The sequence below is a fragment of the Phoca vitulina genome, unplaced genomic scaffold, assembly GCF_004348235.1.
Source record: "Phoca vitulina isolate PV1807 unplaced genomic scaffold, GSC_HSeal_1.0 scaffold20, whole genome shotgun sequence".
Classification (NCBI taxonomy): domain Eukaryota; kingdom Metazoa; phylum Chordata; class Mammalia; order Carnivora; family Phocidae; genus Phoca; species Phoca vitulina.
In genome coordinates this window covers 3851215-3871022 of record NW_022589723.1, presented here as the reverse complement: position 1 = coordinate 3871022, position 19808 = coordinate 3851215, and the positions used below count along the sequence as shown (strand labels likewise).

The 19808-nt window shown below is 42.4% G+C and overlaps 1 pseudogene; it reads left to right on the top strand.

Annotated features, from left to right (window-relative positions):
* The first annotated feature begins 4753 nt into the window (after positions 1 to 4753).
* On the top strand, positions 4754 to 6158 carry LOC116640751 (annotated as a pseudogene).
* The last annotated feature ends 13650 nt before the right edge of the window (positions 6159 to 19808 follow it).

Genomic DNA, 19808 nt, shown 5'->3' with positions numbered 1-19808 from the left:
GGCTGATGATAATCCATAGGCATTGGATGGACCGTGCTTTCCCTCTGGTGAGTCTTTGAATGAAGGGCTTGAGTCTGAGATGCAGCTTTTTCCTGCCCTGGATGGTTGGTGTCAACAGAGGCAGAGAAAGAAGCTCTCGCTGTGATTCCTTCGGCCCTAGCTGGCACCACGTGTTGTACACACTAACTGGGAGAGAACGTGGTGCTCCCTAGCTCAGTCTTATGGGGTAAGGCATTCAAAATCTCCACATGCCTGAAAACCAGAGACTTGGTTTCTAAATAAAGCAACAGATGTTTTGGTTTTGCCTCTTTCTTTTCTGTCCGCGTCTCCTAATGTGGGTGATATTAACCAAGTGTGACAGGTTTCAGGTTTTTATTTATAGCAATGGAAAATGGTTTTCATGTCTTTGCAGAGTTCTGGGCCTCTGAGCCTGTCTTTCTACAGCCTCAGCTCAAACTCCTGAAGGTTGAGAGTGCAAGAAACTTGAAAGTTCTAGAGGTTGGGAGCTTCATCCAAAGGAGAGAAGACAGCATGACGAATCTGACGGAACTTGCTCAGCCTTTTCACTTAAGGTAAGATGTATAATGGCTTAGCTGGAAATGTGGGGCTTATTACAAAAATCTTTACCGTCATCATTTAAACGCCTCTTATTTGACACTATCAAAACTTCTAGCAAGACTGAAAACTTTCTTAAATTGGGGAATCAAAATGATGCTTACCTTAAACATTTTATTTTAGGTCATATGATATATATATTCATTGACCAATCATTCGATGTAGAGTCAATGCCTTTTACTTTGAGGGTGGGTCTGCTGACTATAGTTCTATTATTACCTCTCCTAAATAAATCACATCTATAATGCATTTTCTCTCATTTACGATCATTTTTTTCCTCAAGTGGAAAAATAATTTTAAAACACTTGCAAAGCTCTCTAAGTATGTCTTCCTTCTGGATTTTTATAAATTCTGCCCAGCTACTATCATTACACATGCCCGATCTTTAATATTTGTTTCTCCTACACCTAAATGGATAAGATTTTTTAAATAAAAATCTATTTTATTGGATTATTACAAAGCAATCAACTACATTTTTGTAAGATCAACATCCCTTTCTTTTTAAAATTCCTTTTTAAAGGGGCACCTGGGTGGCTCAGTCGTTAAGCGTCTGCCTTCGGCTCAGGTCATGATCCCCGGGTCCTGGGATCGAGTCCCGCATCGGGCTCCCTGCTCTGCGGGAAGCCTGCTTCTCCCTCTCCCACTCCCCCTGCTTGTGTTCCCTCTCTCGCTGTGTCTCTCTCTATCAAATAAATAAATAAAAATCTTTAAAAAAAAAAAAAATAAATAAAATAAAATTCCTTTTTAAAAACAATGAAGTATAACTGACATACAATAAACTGCACGTATTTAAATTGTACAATGTAGTAAGTTTTAATATAGGTATATAACTGTGAAACCAATACCACAATCAAGATAACAAGCGTATCGATGACCTGAAAGGTTTCCTTGTGCCCCTTTGTAATTTCTCCACTCTTCCTCTCAAACCATCACCTTCTCCCCTTTCCCTGAAACCACTGATCTGCTTTCTAACACTTTAGATTAGCTTGAATTTCCTAGAGTTCTATATGAATCAAATCATACAGTATGTACTTTCTTTTTTTTGACTGGTTTCTCTCATTTGGCACAATTTTTTTTGAAATTTATAATGTATCAATAGTTAATTCCTTTTTATTGCTTAGTATTTCATTTTATGAATGTACCACAATTTATTTATCCATTCATCTGATGAATATTTGGGTTGTATCTTAGTTTGTTCAAGATGCTTTAACAAAATACTGCAGATTGGGCAACTTCTAAATACAGAATTTATTTCTCACAGTTCTGGAAGCTGGAAAGTTCCAGCATGGTTGCATCCTGGTGAGGTCCCACTTTGTGGTTCATAGCCAGTACCTTCTTGCTGTGTCCTCAGATGGTGGAAGGGGCAAGAGATCTCTGCTGCGTCTCTTTTATAAGAACACTTATCCCATTCATGAAGGCTTTGCTCTCATAGGCTAAGCACTTCCCAAAAGCCCCACCTCCTAATACCATCATCTTTGGTGGTTAGAATTTCAACATATGAATTGGGGGTGTGGGGGTCACAAACATTCAGACCAAAGCAGGTAGTTTTCATTTGGGGGCTATTACAAATAAAGCTGCTATGAACATTCATGTTCAAGTATTTTATAAAGATCTGCTTTAATTTCTCTTGGATAAATACCTAGGAATAGAATGATTGAGTCATATTCTAAAAATATGTTCAACTTAAAAAAAAAGGTCAAAATATTTTCCAAAGTGGATATACCATTTTACACTTCCACCAGCACTGTATGAGTGTCCCATTTCTTCTGTATCCTCATCAACACTTGGTATGATTAGTCTTTCTAATCTGGGCTATTCTAATAGGTGTGTAGTAGTATCTCATTGGATTTTAATTTGCATTTCCCTGGTGACTAATGATGTTGAGCATATTTGCATGCTATTTTTTGCCATCTATATATGTCTGGGTGAAGTGTTTGTTAAAATGTTTTCCCCGGGGCACCTTGGTACCTCAGTCAGTTAAGCATCTGCCTTCGGCTCAGGTCATGATCCCAGAGTCCTGGGATCGAGCCCCGTATTGGGCTCCTTGCTCAGGGGGAGCCTGCTTCTCCCTCTCCCTCTGCTGCTCCTCCTGCTTGTGCTCTCTCTCTGTCTGTCTCTCTCTCTGTCAAATAAATAAATTTAAAAAAATTTTTTAAATGTTTTGCCCATTTGTAATTGGGTTGTTTGTTTTCTTAATATTGAGTTTTGATAACTCTTTATATATTCTGGATATAAGTCCTTTACCAGATATATGATTTGCAAATATTCTCTCCCAATCTATGGCTTGTCTTTTTTCTAAAGCAATTTTTATTAAGATAGTTGTAGACACACATGCGGTTGTAGAAATAATGCAGACAGATCTCTTGTGCACTTTACTCATTTTTCCCCAATGATAACATTTTGCAAAACTATAATACAGTATCACAACCAGGGCAGAAATCTTGATATAATCCATCCACCTTATTCAGATTTCCTGTTCTACTTGTACGCATTCAGGTATGTGTGTATTAAATTCTATACAATTTTATCCTTTATGTAGATTCCTGTATCCACCACCTATCATGATATTAAACAGTTCTAACACCGCAATGATCCCTCAAGTTGCCCTTTTATAACACACCCAACTCCCTCAAGCAATCGCACCCCATCTCTAATCCCTGGCAATCATTAATCTGTTCTCTATTTCTAAAGTTTTGTCATTTCAAAAATGTCCTGTAAATGGAATCATACACTATATACCCTTTTGGGATTTGCTTTCTATTATTCAGTATAATTCTCTGAAGATTTGTCCAGTTGTTGTGTGTATCAATAGTTAATTTCTTTTTATTGCTTTGTAATATTGCATAGTGTGTGTATACCACAATTTGTTTAAACATTCACCTGTTGAAGGATATTTGAGCTGATTCTAGTTTTTGGCTATTACAAATAAAGCTGCTCTGAACATTCATTCATAAAGTTTTTATGTGAACATAAGTTTCCATTTTTCTGTGATAAAGACCTCAGAGTACAATTGCTGGGTCATATGACAATTATAGGTTTAGTTTTTTAAAAAAAATTTCCACTTGTTTTCCAGAGTGGTTGCACCATTGTACATTCCCATCTGCAATGTATGAGTGATGTATTTCCTCTGCATCCTTACCAGTATTTGGTGTTATCACTATATATTTTATTAATCTCAGCCATTTTGATAAGTGTGTGCTGATAGCTCATTGTGGTTTTGATTTGCATTTCCACGACAGCTAATAATGTTGAACATCTTCTCATGTGTTTATTTGCCATCTGTATATCAACTTCAATGAAATGTTTATTCATATCTTTTGCCCATTTTCTTTTTTTTTTAAGATTTTATTTATTTATTTGAGAGAGAAAGAATGAGAGACAGAGAGCACATGAGAGGGGGGAGGGTCAGAGGGAGAAGCAGACTCCCTGCTGAGCAGGGAGCCCGATGCGGGACTCAATCCCGGGACTCCAGGATCATGACCTGAGCCGAAGGCAGTCGCTTAACCAACTGAGCCACCCAGGCGCCCTCTTTTGCCCATTTTCTAATTGCATTGTTTAACTTTTTTTTTTCACTGTTGAATTTTGAGAGTTCTTTATATAGTCTAGATACTACTCCTTTGCTGGGTATATGGAGTACAAATATTGTCTCCCAGTCTGTAGCTTGTCTCTTCGTCCTCTGCACATGGACTTCCCGAGAGCAAAAGTTTTTCATTTTGATGAGGTCCAATTTATCAAATTTCCCTTTCATGGATTGCGCTTTTGGTGTCATGCCTAATAACTCTCTGCCTAGCCCTAGATCCTGAAGATTTTCTCCTATGTTTTATCCTAAAAATGTTTGTATTTTTACATTTTACCTTTAAGACTGTGATCCATTTTGAATTAACTTTTATATACCACGTGAGGTTGAGGTTGAGGTTTATTGATCAGTCCTCCAAATGCTTCCCGTGCTCTTATCATACAGAATCACTTATAATTCTCTGGCAGGAGATAAGTCCCCCAGGCCTCTTCCTCTAGGCCTGTGTGCATGTTTCCTCCTCCTTCCTTCTCCCCAGCTGGTTCCCTATCCATTAAGACTCTACTCACTCAGGTAGCGTCACTGTTACTCTGAGGAGAGAACAGTTGGTAGAGGGGTACAAAAATGCAGAGCAATAAAACCTTTAACTTGGAGAAGCAAAACCATACTCCAAGGAAGCATCATCAGCATTAGCACCAGCAGCAGCAGCAGCAGCAGCAGCAGCCGCCATGGCCACCAATACCTGCAAATGGTCAACAAGCCAGCAGCCAAAATGAAGTCTTGACTATTGACCTGAAGAATTTTAGGAAACCAGGAGAGAAGACTTCACCCAACGTAGCCGGCTCTTTGTGGGCAATCTTCCTCCTGAGATCACTGAGGAGGAGATGAGGAAACTATTTGAGAAATACAGGAAGGCAGGAGAAGTCTTCATTCATAAGGATAAGGGCTTTGGCTTTATCAGCTTGGAAACACGAACCCTAGCGGAGATTGCCAAAGTAGAACTGGACAACATGCCACTCCATGGAAAGCAGCTGCATGTGCGCTTTGTCTGCCATAGTGCATCCCTTACAGTCCAAAACCTTCCTCAGTATGTTTCCAATGAACTGCTGGAGGAAGCCTTTTCGGTGTTTGGCCAGGTGGAAAGGGCTGTAGTCATCATGGATGATCGAGGAAGGCCCTCAGAAAAAGGCACTGCTGAATTCTCAGCAGAGCCAGCTGCTCGGAAAGTTCTGGACAGGTGCAGTGAAGGCTCCTTCCTGCTAACCACATTTCCTCGGCCTGTGATGGTGGAGCCCATGGACCAGCTGGATGAAGAGGGACTTCCAGAGAAGCTGGTTATAAAGAACCAGCAATTTCACGAGGAGCAAGAGCAGCCACCCAGATTTGCACAGCCTGGCTCCTTTGAGTATGAGTATGCCATGCGCTGGAAGGCATTCATTGAGATGGAGAAGCAGCAGCAGGACCAAGTGGACTGCAACATCAAGGAAGCTCGTGAGAAGCCGGAGATGGAGATGGAGGCTGCTCGCCATGAGCAGCAGGTCATGCTAATGAGACAGGATTTGATGAGACGTCAAGAAGAACTTCGGAGGATGGAAGAGCTGCACAACCAAGAAGTGCAAAAACGAAAGCAACTGGAGCTCAGGCAGGAGGAGGAACGCAGGCGCCGTGAGGAAGAGATGCGTGGCAACAGGAAGAAATGATGCGGCAACAGCAGGAAGGATTCAAGGGAACATGCCCTGATGCGAGAGAACAGGAGATACGGATGGGCCAGATGGCTATGGGAGGTGCTATGGGCATCAACAACAGAGGCGCCATGTCCCCTGCTCCAGTACCAGGTGGTACCCCAGCTCCTCCAGGAACTGCCGCTATGATGCCAGATGGAACCTTGGGATTGACCCCACCAACAACTGAATGCTTTGGCCAAGCTGCTACAATGGAAGGAATTGGGGCAATTGGTGGAACCCCTCCTGCATTCAACCATGCAGCTCCTGGAGCTGAATTTGCTCTAAACAAACATCGCCGATACTAATAAAAATTTCAATGTCTAGTTTCCCAAAAACCCTTAAAAGAAGGACCCTTTTTGGACTAGCCAGAACTCTGCCCTGGAAAAGTGTTAGGGATTCCTCCCAATAGTTAGGTCTTCCTTGACTGTACTACTCTGAGGGAGTTTGCTGGAGGCTGAGGGCAAGGGAGGGGCGATATTTAACAAATCAGTTCTGTGTGGTATATCGTTTAACTAATTGATTTTGTGTGGTGCATTCCTGAAGTCTCACATGATTGTTGAGGGTCTGTGGTGGAGGGGGGACCATGGCAAAATGGATCCAGTTAGAGCCCCCATTAATCTTGATCATTTCATTCTTTGTCCATCCTGTTCTATTTGGTTTCTCAGAGACATTGCCACATACACCACAAAAACAAGCATCCCCCAATGACCTTAGCCCCATTGTTCCATTCACTCGCAGCTGGGAATTCAGGCAAATGTCCACAGAGGTCACAGACAACATACATACGGTTCTGTTATATCCCGTATATTAGCCCTTCATGTCCTAAGGAAAACATTTTCTCTTAGAGATTTTCATTTTAGTGTATCTTTAAAAAAACCCCATGTGTCAAGTTGCCTCCATCTTTTTTCTTGGGTTAGGACAACCCAGGAATGGCCCTTTTGTGTCTATCATGTTGCTGTTCACAGCTTTTCTTGACAGGCCTAGTACAGTCTTGGGAACAGGGTTGCTGTATGCTGAAGGTCAGACAGCAGCTCTTAGCCTTGCCTATCTTAGGTAGTTATGTGGTGCATTTTTTTTATTGGTGTACCATGTTTGATTTGTCCCTGATATCTTTGGAGTTTTTCTGAGAAATGGAGCAGTAATACAGCATCAACTTATTAAAATACGTTTTAAGCCTTTAAAAAAAAAAAAAAAAAGACTCTACTCACTCTACCTGAACTCGGGACCCTACTCCTCTAGCTTCCTCAAGAACTTTGCTTTTTTAGTTGTCCCCATCTCTCTTCCTTTGTTAACTTCTCTTTTTCCTGGACCATTCCCAGGACTGTACAAACATGCTTTTATATTGTGCTTTAAAATGATAATAATCATCCTTCCTTGATTTCGTATCTTCTTCTTGCCATCTGTCCTATTTCACTGTATTTTTCATAGTCAAACTCTCCAAGGGTATAGATACCAATTATCTATACCACTACTCGAAGCGTAATCTGTGGATTGGCAGACTACATTGGCATCCCTGGGGGCTCCAGTTGTTAGAAATGCAGAATCATGGGCCCCAACCCAGGGTTACTAGGAAATTTACATGTACTTTAAAGTTTGAGAGGTATTCAATCTATATTAAGGGTTCTCAAACCTGGCACAGTGGAATCAATGGAGGAATTTTAGAAAACACTAATGCCTGGGACCTACCAACAAAGATTCTGATTTAGTTGATATTGGGTGCTGCCTGAAGCATTGGGATTTTAAAAAACTTCCCAGGTGTTTTCAAATTCAGCCAGGTTTGGGAACCATAAATCTCAATGACATACTTCCTTACTTCCTGTTAGCCTTTTAATATATTACAATCACGCTTTTGCCTCCACCATCAACGGAAGTGTCTCTTCTTGAGTTTACCAACTGTGGTGGTTAATTTTATGTGTCAACGTGGCTTGGCCACAATACCCAGATATTTGCTCAAACATTATTCTAGATGTTTCATCCATCACTTCCTCTGTGAGTCCTTCCCTGACTCCTCCCTCCTGGTCCACATTAGGGGCATGTCCCATGTGTTTTCATGGTACTTTGTTTTCATAAGTAGCTTAGTACTTATTATACTATATTATAATTTGACATATTTACTTGTTTGTCCATCCTGGTAGACTAAATATTCCATAAGAGCAGCAAAAGTGATTTTTTTAATATCTTTATTCCTGGTGTTTAGCATGGTGCCTGGCACAGAATACGTATTCTACAAGTAGTTGTTGAAAGTTTAGTGAATGAGGTGTGCCTGGGTGGCTCAGTCGGTTAAGCTTCTGCCTTCGGCTCAGGTCATGATCCCAGGGTCCTGGCATCGAGCCCCACATTGGGCTCCCTGCTCAAGCGGGAGTCTGCTTCTCCTTCTCCTTCTGTCCCTCCCCCCTGCTCATGCTCTCTTTCTCTCTCTCTTATAAATAAATAAAATATTTTTAAAAACACATACATATTTGCAGTAGACAACCAGTAACTTTTGAGAAAAAAGAGTGTCTGAAAACTGAAAGGCCCTTTAGGGATGCTGACAACATCTCAGAACTCTTCAACCCAAATTAAAGATGAAAAAGTGAAGTTGATGCTAAGTGGAAGTAGCTTCTGTACTTCGGGTCTCCAGTGTTTAATTCATATGCTCTCTGGGGCAGCTTCTGGTTCTGATCTGTCTAATTGCTTCCCCATGGAACATGCTGGCTCAGCAATGAGCTCAACCAGCAGCTGCAATTGAGCCCTCCGCCCTCCAGTCAGATAGTGGGGGTGTACCTGGGGTTCGCAAGCAGATTCTACAAGATGTCCGCCCCTGTGCAAGGATTGAGAACATCAATAAGCATCTTATGGAACTAAGCATGGAAGGTTTAGTCCCACTAAACAAGAGAATTCTGCCCTTCTTGGCCGGGTGGGAAGGCTGACTTTAGTCCCCATATATTATACATGATCATATAAAAGGAATTCTTTTTTTTTTCCTGTAAAAGAGGCTTTTATGCCTTTATGAGAGGATCATAATTTAACTTTTAGTAAAAAATATAAATTCAGCCTGTTTTCATTACACATGTTTGGATCTGTGTTAAGTGAAAGAAGCCATGAGGAAAAGGGGAGCACCATTCTACCCCTAGCACCTAGCAGGAACTCTACCTTGTGAATGAGGAAAAGCACCCTCTTCAGGAAGACACATTGTAAAGAGGCGCTGCCGTGGGCTGTGGCGATGAGACACGGGCAGCCCTCAGATCAGTGAGACAACAGTGGCCCTTCCCGTGGGCTGCCAGGGCTTGTGGCCGGGCCCCAAGAGCAGAGGCAGAATTCAATTCCTTCCTTCTTACCTACCAGAGGGACCCAAACCACACACTTTATCCCTCTGTGCAAAACAGTCTATTTCTTAGAACCCAACCTTCAGAGGTTAAGAATAGGAGATGGAGGGGCGCCTGGGTGGCTCAGTCGGTTAAGCATCTGACTCTTGGTTTGGCTCAGGTCTTGATCTCAGGGTCGTGCCCAAACTGGGCAACCGCTGAAACACCCAGGGAACTTCTACCAGCATAGCTCCTGGGTCCTCAGATGCTCCTTGCTGTCAGCCAGGCTGAGCAACCATTAGGTTAACCAACACAGGGAAGGGAAGAAAACAGAACTGGAGATGGGGGGTGGGGGGAGCTTCCCTAAAAGGGCAGTGGGAGCCTGTTGACCTCAGGCTCTGAGAACGTTGCCCCCTCTATGCACTCCCTCTACACGTCTCAGGTCTGTGTATCACCTAACACTGATGCAGCAGCAGCATCTGGGCTACTTCGGGTCAACAACCTTCAGGATGGTGGCATCATGTCAGCTGTCGCTTTGGATTCGCTGTAGGTCATCAAAGTAATTATCTGTGCAGAAAGGCAGCAGAATGCTCAGGACCCAGCCCCTCGTAAGGTGCCAGTTTCCAACCTCTCCTATTCGAATGCAGCTTCTAAGACGAATCATTATTTCCCCCCATCTCCCACCCCCACCCACCATCCCTGTCCTCACCCTTTGAAAATCCTCCTTCTTCCAACACTGCGTGATTATTATAGGGTATTTCCAGGTCACAAGGGATCATATCCCCAAAATTTCCTTGCTGAATAGTTTTTTGGAATAGTTTCCCAGAGAGAAAATGCTTGATAGATTCTTAGATCACCCATGAAGTTCTTTTTTTTAAAAGATTTTATTTATTTATTTGACAGAGAGAGAGAGCACAAGCAGGGGGAGCAGCAGAGGGAGAGGGAGAGGGAGCAGCAGGCTTCCTGCTGAGCAAGGAGCCCAATGCGGGGCTCGATCCCAGGACCCTGAGATCATGACCTGAGCTGAAGGCAGACACTTAACCGACTAAGCCACCCAGGTGCCCCTAACTTCACCCATAAAGTTCTATTTAATATACAGTTAAATTAATTCATAACATTTTACTCTCTTTAGTTGCTCCTTTAACTGATGGGTAAACCCAGGCCCAGTGGAAGTGAGTTGCCAGTGAAGTGATTTGCCCTACCCAAGGCTCTCGAGGAGGATGGACTGAGGGCAAGGAGTGCTTGCTGGTTGTGTGGCAGACACAAAACGTGGCTCCAATGGACTGGAGCTTAGGCAGTGTGAACAGATTGGATACAGCTCTAAAAGGCATCAAGGGAAAAGGACAGAGTGGCCACATGGCCTATTAGCCAGAGTGCTACTTGCACAGTGTGGGGACAATCCCTCTTCCTCCCCCATCTCTCCTCTCCCCCATATTTATAAGAACAGATCATTATGTAAGCCAGCTTATACTTACGCAGAGTTCGCATTGTGTCCAGCCCTGTGCATATATACTCACAACTCCAGGAAGTCGCTACCCCTACTTTACAGATGAAGAAAGTTGAAGATGAAGAAGGCATAGAGAAGATCAATAAATAACCCAAGACTGTAGCTGATGGCTGATGGCGCCAAAATTCTTAGCTGCTACACAGTACTACCCTTTTGTGTGTAGCTGATCTGGATTAATCTGCCACTAAACAGCTCTCCTTAAAGATCTGGAGAGCTGCTGACGAAATGCACTGCCAGAGGCATTTAAAAAAAAAACAACAAGGGAAAACCCTTTTCAGTGATCCAGTAGAGGGCATTCTTCTGAGCCTGGAAACCTGGGGTTTGTCACTAATTATGTAACTAGAACAAACCATTCCACTTCTCTGGGTGCCTGTTTCTTCACCTATTAAAGGTGCCTCTTGGATGAGACGGGCACCTTCTACCTCTAAATGCTGTGTTTCTAATTTACGGGAAAAATAGGGTGTAGACAGGCTCTTGCGCCCGTCTGAATATAAATACTGCATCTACCTCTTTGTAGCCATGAGACTTCTCTAAGCCTCAGCTTACCCTCTGGAAATGGGAATAACCGTATCTACCTCTTAGTGTTACTGAGAAGATAAAATGAGAGAATAAATGTAAAGCCTTTCCTATGTGATTTGGTTTTAGCTATGTGATTAGCACATAGTATGCATTCAAGAAATGTTCCCTCCTCCTCCTCCTCCTCATCACCTTGTATGTAGGTGCTACCTATCAAGGTGCTCCAATTCTAAAGCTCTGCATACTGCAGAAGCAATAAAGAGTTGGCAGATTCTCAGAGTTGGCAAATCTGGAACCAAGTATACTGTGTCTGCCTTCTTTTTACATTAAAAAAAAAAATGTATTTTTATTTGGCCTGCTCTTTTAGAACAGACATTTTGGAGACTTTGGGGAGAGTCATCACTCGCAATCAATTCCCTTGAATTAGCCCTACATGCACCTGTGGCACAGTCAACGGAAGAGGAAAGAATTCATTAATATCTTTAGGAATGTCCATCATAATCCTCAGCCTCCAGCACCAGACAATAGCATGCAACTCTTCAGCAGTAAATTAAAGGAAGGCAGGCCCTCTTTTCTGCTTTTTGAGGAAATCTACTATGCTATATTGTGTTCCTATCACGTGTCATCTAGAAAGGCACCGGACTGGAAATGGAGTCAAGAGACTCCATTTTAATCCTCTGTTTGCCACCAAGTAGCTCTGTGACCTTGGGCAGGTCACTTCCCCTTTCCGTGTTCACTCTCCATCTGCGGAATGCTGCACCTGAGCTAGTTGTTTTTCTGATCGCTTCCAAAGCCAAGATTTTGTGGTTGACTTTTAATCAGCTGATTCAGTGTTTCTTATGACAGACTGTCCTCTCTTCCGCTCTTTCCCCCGCTCAAGGTACACCCAAATGCCTGAATCCACGCCCAGAGCTCCATTCATCTAGCCACCACAGGCCATCAACAAGAGGGGTGTCCTGCTCCTGCAATGGGAGCAAGGATGTCGATGTCATTGGAGCTGGAATCTCTGACCTGGAGAGTCTGTAAGAATGGATAGAATTTCAACGCGAAATATCAGGCTTCATTCCCCGTAAGGACATAAAAAGACCCAAAGAGTGCGGATCTAATATGTGTAAATTGTCATGGCAACTCACATCAGGGTCATAGTATCACTGGAAAGCAAGCATCTGAGAATTGTATTGCCCGTCCTCTTGTTCTCCAGGAGGGAGCTGAGTGAGTCCTTCAGGAGAATGAGAAGGCAGCCGCCCGTACAGTCACTCCAAATGTCTCCCACCCACACCACCTCCCCAGGAGTTGAAAATATCTCACAGCTGGGCCATCCGTGACTGGACATAACCTTCCTTTGAGGGCGGAGGGGGTGTTTCCCATTTTGCCCTGACTCATGCCTAGTGTGTAGGTGTCCAGAGAGCTGTGAGCCCCCTGCACTTGCAGACACACTCCCTGTGGGCCCAGGGACGACTCAGACATGGGCGGCCAGGGCGGCCAGGGAATGTCTTCAAGTGTGCTCAGGAGGAGGTGGTGTGGGGAACATGGAACAGCCACTGTGCCACAACAGTCCTTTAATTCAGGTGGATATTCAACATGGAATGAGCCCCATGATGGGCCACGTATTTCCCCATGTTGTTTCCTTCAATGTCCTTGAAGTGTGCTTTAATTTGATTCTACCTATACGAGAGTAACTGAATCGTGGGGAGAGTGGGAGGAATAGCATGCAACTCTTGCTATCAAGAGTTACAATGGTGGGTTCCCTCGCACCATTACCTTTATAAGTGAGTATTTATTTTACCATTTTCATGTCATAAGTATATAAAGAAAGCCTGCTTTGTGCAAAACATTGTGATAAATTGTATGTTGTGGCAAGAAGCAGGAAAGCCTGCAAATATAAAAATAGTCCTTCAAAAGAGTTTGCAATTTACATGGGGAATCAAATGTGCCTCAGTCATAAGGGGAAGTCAGGCAGAGGAATGCTGGTTATGGAAGGAGTATACAAATGGTCAGCCTTAATATCACAAATTGGAATTCTCCTTTGAAAGCATTTCCCCTTTCTCTCAGCCCTTCTGGTGCCATCCCCAGATGCAACCACATTTAGTTTCTTATACAGCCTTCTGTATTCTGCCAGGGTATTCTGCATATTTACTTATGTCCTTGTATTTCTTTTCCTCCTTGGTTTACTTTGCATAATGACATATCTTAGGACTCTTTCTATAGCAGTATATATAGACTTGCCTCATTCATTTAAATCAGGCTGGGCAAACTACAGCCCACAGGTCTGCACCTGTTTTTGTAAATAAAGTTTTATTGCAACAGAGTCATGCCCATTCACGTATTCACTGTCTGTGGCTACTTTTGTCCGACAATGGCAGAGTTGAGTAATTGCAACAGAGAATGGATGATCTGCAGAACTTAAGATTTTACTGTATGGCCCTTTACAGAAAAAGTTTGCTGACCCCTGCTTTAAAAGACTGCCTAATATTCTATGTGTAAAGTGTCATAGTTTAATAGTTCCCTATTAAAGGATATTATCAGTTATTTCTAATCTTTCATTAAAAATACTGCTGTAATTGATAATACATGTATGTCATTCTCAAATCTGTGAGAATATCTGTAGAAGTACCTAGGAGTGGGATTACTGAACAAGCAATGTCATGGGCTTTTCATGGATGTATTTGTTAATCTGGTTCTACCAGCATTAATGATGTAATGGAAGGCCATGGCCAGACATTAGACAATAGCAAGAATTAATTGAGAACTCCATGCTGTGGGAGATGAAATGAAGAACACTGTCTCAAAGGAGAGTGAGTGGTGGCTGTTTTCAGCCATAGCCCCAGAATGGGACTGTGGGAAGCTGACAGATGGTAAGTTGGTTCTGCCATTCAAATAAATTGACTGGCGTATCAGGACTGTAGAAACCAATGCAAGAGCATTCACTCCTGTTAAGGTCACACTTTGTCCTAGTTGCAAACTCCTCCCCACCTCCCTCCCTGTTCTCATTCTCTAAAAAGAGCCACCTCACAGCCTTGGAGGCAAACATGTGTGACTGTTGGAGCTGCTGCTTTTGGGGACAGCTGTGGAGATCACAGAGGTCACAGAGGGTTTGACTTTGCGGGGACAGATTTGCTTGACTCTGACTTTGCTAGAATGAACAGGTCTTGGTGATGGGGCTCTGGGTTCCCCAGTCCTTGGAGGCCAGTTTGAGCTCATCTTTAGGAAGGGGGGGTCTGAAATCAACAAGCTTTGGGAAGAAAGTCACCCTTAGAAGACTCAGAAGAGTTCAGATCTTCTCTGTAGAGAATGAGAGGTGGAACCAAGAACCAGGAACAACTCAGACCTCTCCTTTCACCTACTGTGTGCTTATGTGCCAAGCCCTATGCCAAGGGTGAGTATATGGGGATGAATAAGAGAATATGGCAACTGATCAAATGGCTCACAGCCTAGTGGAAAGAAACAGATAGACTTGCAGTTCCCCAACAGTGAGCACCTTTTATATTTTCAAGAAAAGCACAGCAAGACTTGACATCTGTCAGATATGGCACAAACAACTCACTCATAGTAGTTCATTCATAGCTTCAACATTAGATTGAAACACTCCTTTTGATAGCATCGTATCTTTTCAAAGCTAGGTCTTTGGAAGTTGCTGAGCTAAAAAGCAAGTAACACGCAAAACTCAACATGGAACAGAAAATGAGGCTGGTGGTGTCCAATTCCAAGTTCGAGAAGCCGTGCTTGTCAAACAGGTACACCCATCCCACTAGTAAGGGATAGGGTTTCTTTAGGAATGAAATAAAATACGTTATTTTTTTCTTCCAGTTTATGTGTGTTGTTTCCTCAAAATGACTACTAAGTTGTTGGGACAGAAATATTTATAAAGTTCTTTGCACCTACCTACATAATAAATGGAACTGATGGGTGTTTCTCTCTTGGCCCAGGTGCACTGGGAAAATAGTACTGAAACACTAAGCACATTATGAACCAAAAAAGTCCAGGAACTTCTGAGAAAGATACGTAGCACTACTTACTAGCATTGTGGCCTTGGGAAGTTTAACACTTTAAGCTCCAAGAGAAGTTCCTCTATTATAAAATAAGGATAATAAGACTAACTGCTCTGAGGACTTTTGCGAAGGTTAATGAGAGAATGCAAGTCAGGCACCCAGCGCAGGGGTCGCGCTCAGTAATCCATAAACACTGGCAAATGTAGATCCACAGAATTCTGGGCACTATGGGAGAAGTAGTATTTAGTCCCTACCCTAACTACCTCAACTTCGATGCATTTGTAAGCCTACGGCTTTTCAAATCAAGTGCTGTTGCCATGGGTGATTTTTGTACTAACTGTAATATCTGGTGTCAACTAAGTCATTCTGAAAACAGAAAATTAACAGTCCCCCTGAGGTTTGTCACGGTCCCATATGAATGATTTCATTGTCAGTCTGTTAGAGCTTTCCTCCTTACACTAGTTCACAGATTGGTTATTCTGTGTGATATAAAAAATAGGGTTTTAGTAAATCTAGTGATATTTTAAGAAGTGAATTTAGGACAAATGCATCAAAACTATTCTCTGGTATCGCTGAAATATGTCTGTGTTTCAAAAAGTCCTCTTGGTTTGACTAGAGTATAATTGTTTTGTGGTTTGTATTTTTTAAAAAACTAATTTTGGATCTCAGGTCTTCTCCTCCAAAAGATTAATCTATAGTAAGATTCATGACTCCACATTAAAAACAAACAAACAATAAAAACCCCTTTCATTTTGGATGCTACCTTAATTCCAAAGCATCCATGAAGATGGCTATCTTCATCACTAAACAGAGCCTTCCTGGCCTTTCTGCAAAGCTGGTAAATTTTGAGCCAGAACCAGATGGGTTTTAAGAACTTATTAGACTTGCTAATTTTAGGGAAGATAAAGCAGATTTAGATAAAGAAGAAGGAAAAAGCCACACTCTAATTGTCTAGATCAGTGGTTATCAAATGCAAGTTGGGGTGCACACCAGGAGACATTTGGCAATGCCTAGGGACATTTTTGGTCGTCACACCTGAGGGAAGATCCGTAGTGCATACCTGAGGAGTAGAAGCCAGGGATGCTGCTAAACAGCTTACAATGCACAGAACAGTTCCCCATAACAAAGAATTATCTGACCTAAAATGTTAAGATTACTGAGGTTGTAAAATCCATGCTGGCTTCGATGTTATTGTTTTTCTTCACTGAATTACACATCTTCTTGATTCTTCTTTCTCATACCTCTTGCCCCTGACCTAACAGGTTCTTTTGAATGATTAGCTTCTGAAATTAGCTTACCAGCAGCTGCAGAAAAATAGCAAGTTTTTGTCCGAATCAGTGGTCCTTAACATTTCTACACATTAGTAAAGCCTAGAGGAACTTTTAAACCATGTCAGTGCCCAGACTCCGCCCTTGGACCAATTAAATCCAAATCTTCCCAGATGGGACCAGATCACAGCAGGTTTTAAAACTTTCCCGAGTTTAAGGGCGCCTGGGTGGCTCAATCGGTTAAGTGTCCACCTTTGGCTCAGGTCATAATTCCAGGGTCCTGGAATGGAGCCCTGCATCTGGGTCCCTGCTCCGTGGGAAGTCTGCTTCTCCCTCTCCCTCTGCACCCCACCCCCCACTCATGCTTTCTCTCTCACTCACTCTCTCAAATAAATAAATCTTTTTTAAAAAGGTGGGGGCGCCTGGGTGGCTCAGTTGGTTGAGTGTCCGACTCTTGGGTTTCAGCTCAGATCTTGATTTCAAGGTCCTGGGATTGAGCTCCACACTGGGCTCCATGCTCAGTGGGGAGTCTGCTTGAGGATTCTCTCTCTCTCTCTCCCTCTCTCTCTAAAATAAATAAATAAATCTTTTTTTAAAAAACCTCAAAAAAGGGCGTCTGGGTGGCTCAGATGGTTAAGCGTCTGCCTTCGGCTCGGGTCATGATCACAGGGTCCTGGGATCGAGTCCCGCATTGGGCTCCCTGTTCAGCAGGGAGCCTGCTTCTCCCTCTCCTGCTCCCCCTGCTTGTGCTCTCTCTCTGTGTGTCAAATAAATAAATACATAAGATCTTTAAAAATAATAAAAAATACAAATTAAAAAAAAATAAAAATCTCCCAAAAAACCCCAAGAAACTTTCCCAAGTGACCTTTATGTATACCCCGGGTTGGGCACCATGAATCTAAACACATAGAAAGGTTATTTTCTATGCTAACCATGTACCTATAGACAGAGAACTCAGTTATGGGAGGGAGAGAGTGATTTTTATCAATGCAATGTAGTAATGACTTTTTTTCTCTAGGGGTCATGTTCACTATTCAAATCAAGAGTTAATTGAGGTTTTTCATTCATGTGGCTTGATCACTTGAGATATTTCACTTTTCGTGGCTGATCCATGCATGTATAGATAAAATTTTACGTATCTGCAAGTTCTCAAGGGTTTTCTTATTCTTTTCAAAAAATTATAAGAAAGAGAGAATTTTATTCTGGTGCCCCAAGTCTTGACTTTCAGCCTTGCTTACATCTAAAGAGGACAGGAATGTTTTTTTCTATGGCTCTCATGTACCGGTTGAATCTGGATACCTCTCAGCACCCTGAAAGGCCAAAAGAAAGTTTCCCAATTTATTCTTTCTCTGTCCCTTTCACCCCTACTCCCAATCCCCCTAGCAAATACTGGTAAAGCAGATGGTTTTGGTGTGATGCCCCAGAGGTTAACAGATGTGAATTCTGATGGAATAACAAGAGGACAGATCTTTGCCATTGCTGCATTCAGACCAAGCACATGGTCTGCCCCCCAACAAATAAATGGTGCTTCATATGGCTGATTTTAAATATTCTGAGCCAGGGTCTGACTTTTCAGAATAAGGGGAAAAGTAGAAGTCAATAATAAAGAACTAATTTCAACATCACAGGAAATGAACATCTGTTAGTCATTTCCCAAGGGTTAGGTATTAACACGATAAGACTGGGAGCTCAAGAAATAAAAGGCTCAGCACCCAAACCTGCAGAGTAGAGGACATTTAGTGTCACCTTCTGGCACTGCCCAGTGCCTTTCTTGAAAGACCCTGGATGTTTGGGGAACTAGGCCTCTTTCTCTTGATAGTCTTTGATAAACTTATAAAAGTGCCTTTATCAAAATGGGGTCCAGGCCCATAGATATATCCTCAGGGGTCCAAGGGTTTTTCTTTAATAAATATTTTTAATATTACGCTGTCACTTTATTCTGGACGGTATGTTTAACACAATTCCAATTATCTGAATAACTACCTTATGATTAAGACGCCACTCACTGCTGGTGCCTGAAGTTGGATTGTGTTTACACTCAAACCCTGCAAAGGGTCACTGATGTCGGAGTCCATACTGGATACCTGGTTTAATAGAAATATTTGATTATTAGTATTAGTATTCTCTACCTTAATGTTTTTATTTTGATATATAAAAATGTATCATTGGGGCACCTGGGTGGCTCAGATGGTTGAGCGTCTGCCTTTGGCTCAGGTCATGATCCCAGGGTCCTGGGTTCGAGCCCTGCATCGGGCTCCCTGCTCAGCGGGAAGCCTGGTTCTCCCTCTCCCACTCCCCCTGCTTGTGTTCCCTCTCTCGCTGTGTCTCTCTCTGTCAAATAAGTAAAGAAAATCTTTAAAAAAAAAAAAAAGTATCACACTAGGGTGCCTGGGTGGCTCAGTCGGTTAAGCGTCTGCCTTCAGCTCAGGTCATGATCTCAGGGTCCTGGGATAGAGCCCTGCATCAGGCTCCCTGTCAACAGGGGGCATGCTTCACCCTCTCCCTCTCCCTCTGCTTGTGCTCTCTCTCTCTTTCTGTCAAATAAATAAAATAATATCTTAAAAAAAAAATGTATCACACTAGAGGCAAATTCTAACATTAAACCCAATATCAGCTGTTCTGCTTCTGCAAATCATTATTTGTTTTGGTTTTGTATTTATCTAAGAGCCACAAGCATATTAATGTTTATACATAGATAACATAAAAAATGTTAGGTTGTTCGAGCACTTATTTTTTTCTTTTAAAAATGATTCACCCATTGGTCACTTTGGGAAATGCAGGACCAGATTTCTTTTAAAACCAGGCTGGTTGAAACCACAGATTTTGACTAGATGTGGGCTTGGAGCCTGGCTGAGCCGACATAGACTTACATTTTCCACCCCAAAGCCAGGATGAGGAGGCAGATTTTACCCGACTTCCCCTGCTTCCACCAGAAGGCTACTGGCCATATTTCTTTTCCATCGTCCCAGGTAGACTTGCTGAATACTTGCAAATAAAAACATCTGAATATAACATTACAAATAAGAGGAATACAGATCATAAACTTTACTTAATATTGGTATAATTTCAGAACTAATGCTCATAATCCTTTTATCTGAAATCTGCTGGGGGTGCCTGGGTGGTTCAGTTAAACCTCTGCCTTCAGCTCAGGTTATGATCCCAGGATCATGGAATTGAGCCCCGCATTCGGCTCCTTGCTCAGCGGGAAGCCTGCTTCTCCCTCTCCCTCTGCTTTTCCCCTGCTTGTGCTCTCTCTGGCTCTCACTCTCTCTCTCTCTCTCAAATAAATAAATAAAATCTTTTTAAAAATAAATAAAAAATAAAATCTGCTGTAACCTGTTTCACTGCATGACCCCAGCCCCCCTCAAAGTCCTCCTAACCAAATACTTTG